The sequence below is a fragment of the Notothenia coriiceps genome, unplaced genomic scaffold (assembly GCF_000735185.1).
Source record: "Notothenia coriiceps isolate Sejong01 unplaced genomic scaffold, NC01 NC01_scaffold00020484, whole genome shotgun sequence".
In the NCBI taxonomy this organism is placed as follows: domain Eukaryota; kingdom Metazoa; phylum Chordata; class Actinopteri; order Perciformes; family Nototheniidae; genus Notothenia; species Notothenia coriiceps.
The window spans coordinates 321,853-328,269 of record NW_011353185.1 but is presented as its reverse complement, the minus strand read 5'-3'; the positions used below and the strand labels follow the sequence as shown (position 1 = coordinate 328,269).

Below are 6,417 nucleotides of genomic sequence, written 5' to 3'. Positions count from 1 at the left end.
TGCTATATTTGAATAATATATTGTAGGGCCATACCTATATAAAACATGTCAGTTTTTTTTTTTTTCAAAATACCAAACAGACCATGCATTTTAGCCATGCCTCATTTTGCTCTATTTGCTGTATTCCAGCCCTGTTTTTGCAAGGGCTGATTCTGTTGCAAATGAGCTGCAGCTGACCACACCCCCCTGCAAAGGAGGGGGGCGTGGCACGAGTGACATGTTACCATGCTNTAGGGCCATACCTATATAAGGCATATTTATACTTTTGATTTTTCAAAATACCAAACAGATCATGCATTTTAGCCATTCCTCATTTCGCTCAATTTAACACTGTCTTTGCATCATGGGCTGATTCTGTGAGAACAGCACCATCTACAGGCCTGGCATATGTACTACAGCGTCTCCAGCGCTTTCCAACGGCAATGTCCGTGGCTGTCTCCTCCTGATTGGTGGAGTTGGCCCAATAGCCGTAGCGCCACTTCTGTGACGTCACAGAAGTGTTCAAATCTGGATCAGTCTGTATCAGATCCGTTGCAGCCCCTTTTTAAGACATTTGGGTATGGAGGAAAATAGAGAGGGTTGTGTTTTCTGACACTTGGTGAGTTCCCTGGAACACCGGGGACACATATTCATGTATAAAAGACGTACAAAAGTGCATTTTGCATGATAGGTCCCCTTTAATATATTGCAAGGTCTAATTATGAGACTTCAAATAAATTCAGATTAACGCTCAAAAGTGGGCGTGGCTTAGCAATACAGAGGAGTAGAGGAATATTGACCACCATCCATCCCTCGTTAGTGATGTCCAATAAGGAGATCATCCTTTAGGGTCATCACTGAGGGACACTTTGTCACCATTTCATGTAATACAAATGTTTTATGAAACTAATATTTATAGCAATTCGAGCGTGTGACACAGGTTTGGAGAGGCACATCAAAAAGTCATACAGCTCATACAGAACAGAGTGTTGCAGTAATGTACCTGCGCCTGCTTATCCTCCTGAGGTGTCTCCATCCCTGCTCCATTTAGAGCCGCAGCTCGGAATCGGATCGATGCCTTTCTCCAGCCGCTTGTCATCAATTATTCACCTGATCAGCCCTGCTGCTCATTAGATGACTAATCTGGGAGGGTGAGGAGAGTCGGGACGCTTTGAAACCTGAGACCGAGAGGCAGCAGGGAAGGGAAGGGCGGATCACATCTCCAGATCCAGAGAGATGGAGGCAGAGTTCATAGATGTGGGATTACCGATTTGTACATCTAAGTCCTGACATCCAGGAGGGTTTATAAATCTTTGATGAAACCATAGAATCACTTTGATGAATGTGCACACGTATCACCAACATATTGCACGTGCCTATGAAGGCTTCACGGACGTTAGTGTATTAAGACAGACTGGCAACAGAGCATGAACAGTGAGAAGTGAGAAGGTGGGAGTGAAGCCTCCATTAGCCAAAAGATTGCATGTTGCACTCACATTACACCCCACCTAGGTTGTTCTCGAGAACATCTGTGGTCAGTGTGGGTCACATTTTTACTGTGCCATAAATCTCCCTTGGCGTTCTCCCAGTGACGCCAGTTTTGTTATTCTCCATCTCCCTGAAATGTTGTTTAGCGGTCATGTTTCCTTCCTGCAAAATCAGTGTCAAATGAAATAGCGAAACAGGTACGCAGTATATATTGCTGTTTTCACAAACTCACCTTCCACCTAACACTTCCAGGTAGTGCTGAAGGGGGTGTAGCTCAAAGAAAAAAAACAAGAGAAAGAAAGAGAGCAGTTCTCCTTCTTTCCCACTGATCATGTACAAGCGGGGGAAGGGGGGGTGGCTTTGATCTCCCATGTCCCCCTGAGAGCCACAGTGAGGTGGGAGTGCGGCGTGACGGCTGTGGTACACGTTAGCTCTGATTAAAGGGAAATATGCATCACCGTATAGCGCTTTCCTTTTTATCTGTGCCTGCGATGTGGTGCGATGGCGACGCTAGATTGGGTCCCGATATGTTCTGATGCAGCTTTATCTGTGTTCAGCCGGAGCTGAAAGCCACCTGAAGTTGAGTCCCTCTGATTTGAAACCTTTTGAGTCCGGGTAAAGTAGTTTGAAGAAGTTGAGTTGCTGAGGTTGTTTTGTGTCGGGAAGTTGCTGTTTCTCTTGTGCTGTGGCTTGTTTGAGTAGCGGCAGAAATCACAGCCTTTGACCTTCGTTACAAGGTCATGTGCCTCCAAATCAATTAGAGCCTAGGACCGGCATTCCACACTGGTGTGGCAATGACTTCCAGGGCAGGGTGAGTATTTGGTCATGACAGCATAGGAAACAAATAGGAAGTGCATTCTCTAATTTATGTTAGTGGATTAGAAAAAAGGTGGTTTCTTTTTGCTCTAAATCCATCATGTCAGGCAGAATAAAAGATACACAAAGGGAAAATTGAGATCAGAACTAATGTCATCTTCATTCATTAAATATGAAGCCATCACGAAGCAGGAAGCCATTGTTTTAATTTTTTTTTTTGGAACATGGAAACCTTTCTCTGAACCTGCAGTCTTCAAAAATGTCATGTTGCATCTCAAAAATAATTTGGGGATTGCGTGGTCTAGCTACTAAAAGAGAGGTGTGCATTAAAACCAAAAGGTAGAAACACATTGGCACGCACGTTTGATAGGGTTTTGATGCTAAAGAAAACTGATGGAAGGGCTGTTAGGAGGGGAGGAGCAGAGGTAAGGCATATGTAGGCTCTTAAAAGCTAACCCACTTTGCTTGACCCTTACATCCTGCACACATGCACACACCTTTTCAGAGTGAATGATCAATTAATTCCATTCTCTGTGTCTCTTCAGATGAATACACAGTGACCCATGCTCCTGTCTGCCTAGGCCCAGCACTCAATCTGCCCTTTATGCTACAATAGATGAGACATTCATATCGGCAGGGTATTAAGTGTGTTTGAGGGTCAACTTATGTAGCTATTTCTTCTTTTTACTTAGGTTGAAAATATTAGTTAATTCATCTGTTGAGATACAATTGAAAGGCAATTATTCATCTTAAATAAAACACACAAATTGAAAATGTTTTCATGGGTTAAGTAATAGTGTTGGGCATTTTTCTGCTTTCAGCCGACATATTGTACAAAAAAAGATGAATAACTAAAAGTAATAAATAATTGTGAGTGGCAAAGTAAGTGTTACATTTATTTTCTTATTTTCCATGCTCAGTTAAAATAGATAATATACAAGCTAATAGACACATCACCTCAGAAGTTATCTTTCAAAGGCTTGTAACAATCTTAACAGTGCTCAACATTTTACCCAAGTGAAACAAACTGTATGACACCAAACGTTTTAAAAATAAATCCTAGCTGGGCGAAACGCTTTTTGAGTAAACAAATCTGAATTGCATTAAATGCATGACACTGGATACTTGGCAGGGACCTCTAAGACTTGAAATGTCTTGAACAAAGCACATCTTTATTTTCACAAACATCAGATTCTTCAGGTACACAAACAGTCACAGGCACAAACACTTTCAGTCTTTTTTTTGTGGACACACTCAACATATGTAGTGAGTCAAACACATCACATAACCTAACGTGGGGCTTTTCACTTTCCGACTTGTGCTGACAGTCATGGTATGATTCTCATCTAACTGAGGAAATAAGAGTCTGACCCTTAAGTCTGTCACTTCCTGGTTTGTGTTGAGGGCTTGAAAACAAAGGACAGTTCATTGAACACAGCATTCAGAAACTGTAGATGACCCACTAAGTGTGACACACATCAGTGCTTTTCCCTTCATTCACAGTCCCACGTTTTGTGTCAGACACATAAGGACAACTCTTCATGGCTTTTGTTGCCAGTAGGCAATGATATATTCATCTCTTGTTACCCTCCTCCCATATGACAGAACACAGCAGCTGATTCACTAGTTACTCTATGTAAATATATATATTTTGTCTCAATATATCTATATATTCTATCTATGGAATAAGTCTATATCGCATATATATATATACTTTTGGTAGGGTTCTGAAAACATTCAGGTACATTCACTTGACCCTGTGATGGTTTTTTTTCTTCATATGAAAGATAAACACAGATATAGTAAGCAGAGATACTTGCCATGTAGCAATGGCCTCCCACCAAGAAAAACAAGACATTAAGCATCCCCAAACTTAGAAGAAAAAACATAACAAAATGTCTCAGTGCTGGTTCTTTAAGGACCAACAACAAGCATAAATATACTAAAAGACCTCTGTATTAATCTAGAGTATAAAATAGCATATTATCTGGACTTGACAACAGTTTATAATAACTCTTATAGAGTCTGTGTGCACACAATTCCACAGGTGTACAAGAGCTGGCAACAACAGGTAGGCAATTTGATGGTTTCCTTTGCGTAAGTCAACAAAAAATATTCTGTTAGTGGTTAAAAAGCTTGAATGCAAAACTCACTTCTACAATCACTAGTGTGAATAGACCTTGGCATATCACAGAATACACAAAAAGGCAATACTCTACAAGTCAGGGGGTTGAATTTGGCCTACGGAGGACCATGTTGATAGTAAGCCCTACTATGCATGAACATCGTTTTTTCAGAAGGCCACAAGGATGTTACTTGGGTGCTGGTTAGGAAAGTGTTCCTTTATGGGTCTAGGTTGTCAGAGGACCCTAATACTGATCTTAAATCGGGCTGTAAAAGTTCAAGACATAACTGAAATATTATGTTCCTGTCAGAGGAGCAATATTAAATTTAGGCATTGTGTACACTTACTGTTTTATTTTAACCAGTAATAACCCAAGGCCAATAGATAATTGTCAGCCATTGTGACATTAGACAGTGTGCCCCTGTTACGAGATTTACATTTCTTATTATTTTGCAAAGGGTCAGTGCATCCACATTTTCTCACTTTACCATAGTGGAATCTAGCATAGCAAAGTTGGTAGTATCAGATTATAAAATGTAGGTACATGGGATTTTATTTGTGCTACTCAGAGTACTATACAACAGTCTTATTTTCCTCTGGATAATCCACAGATTAACGCGGACACAGCTTCTGCAATGAGATGTTGTTTTATAATTTAAAAAATGTAAATTATTCTTTGCTTGGAGATCAAAAACTGAGCACATAAAACAATATATATATATATATATATATATACCGTACTTTTCGGACTATAAGCCGCGCCTTTTTCCCTATTTTTCGACGCTGCGGTTTATATAACGGTGCGGCTAATCTATGGATTTTTACAGCTAACGGCCAACACCTTTAACTCTATGGGCTCTATGGCCGGTCCGCGGACCCCCACCTTTAAGCGGCGGGTTCCAGCAGGGAGCGTTCGTGGTGTAGGAGCTATGGTAGGGGTAGCCACGACAGTGACATGTCCTCCCTCCTTACGTCGTCCAACGACTACCAGTTGTTGAGCGCTGCCACGCCGCTTGCGCTTGGCTGGGACCACTTCGTGCGGCCGGGTTCCGTGAGTTACTCTTCGCGTTTGGACCAGTTCACGCCGTCGAGTGGGCGCCTCAACGAGGAAGAGGTTTGAATCTCCAGTTTACAGGTGGGTGGTACGCCGGTTCGCCCCTCCTATGCTCACTGGGGAGAAGTGCGGTCTTCCGCAGCCACCTCCCTTCTGAAGACGCAGGAACGTTCGTCTTGCGCCGGAAGTTACGCGAAAATCGTCGAGCCACACCTGTGCTTGTCTGTCTCTTAATTCCTCGTGCCTCCTCAGCGGTGGTGTACACTCGTCGGTCGGGAAGACGCTCTGGTTCGGATGAGGCAGGACTTCTTCCACCCGCTCCCGCCTAGATCTGTGAGGAGAAGGGCGAGGTTCGGGTGTGATAGGTTCGGTCTGGACTACTCTGTTAGTTCTCGGGAATACAATGAGGTGTTGTATGAGTCAGGCTTTGTATTGATGTTGTCCCTCAGCTCCTGCAAAGAGAATACTGAAAATAGTGATCACAATATAAAGTGGTCACCTTGTAATGTTCAGAATCTAGGTCCTCGTTTCTTGTGGATTAAATTTTGTTTACTCATCCTTTGACAGATATCACTATTGTTAGGTAATTCATGAGGAGTTCCTTCTATTTTAGGTTAATATTGTATAACAAAGGTAATATAAAATCTTAATCGGACTAAAACCACTAAGGACAACTCTAGACATTCATAATCACTTTTGGGCATACCTAATAATAACAAGATGAGATAAATTAAGCATTATTTTCCCATTAATATTGTATCGATGTGTCATTATGACAATTTCCGAGCTGGTGAATTAGAGACCATAGATCGGTAAGTCTTTATATTTATATATTAATATATATGAGCATTAAAAAAAAGCCTTGATATTCCGCGTGGACTTCTATTTCGTCCGTCGTCGCGTATGGTTGCAGAGCCAAGGTGTATGCGAGATGGACAGGAGTGAGAAATGTGCC

At 41.8% G+C, this 6,417-nt stretch overlaps 1 protein-coding gene and 1 long non-coding RNA gene across 2 annotated transcripts in view; one reads left to right on the top strand and one right to left on the bottom strand.

The window, feature by feature from the left end:
• Positions 1-6,417, top strand: part of zeb1b (zinc finger E-box binding homeobox 1b) — a gene marked incomplete at its 5' end in the record, with an annotated part of 240,925 nt that overhangs the window by 131,281 nt on the left and 103,227 nt on the right. The gene's annotated exons all lie outside the window — the stretch shown is intronic.
• Positions 132-6,417, bottom strand: part of LOC104952783 (uncharacterized) — a 23,971-nt gene continuing 17,685 nt past the window's right edge. Inside the window, exon 3 of the long non-coding RNA XR_799139.1 lies at positions 132-228. This is a non-coding gene — a long non-coding RNA (uncharacterized lncRNA). The remainder of the gene's footprint in view (positions 229-6,417) is intronic.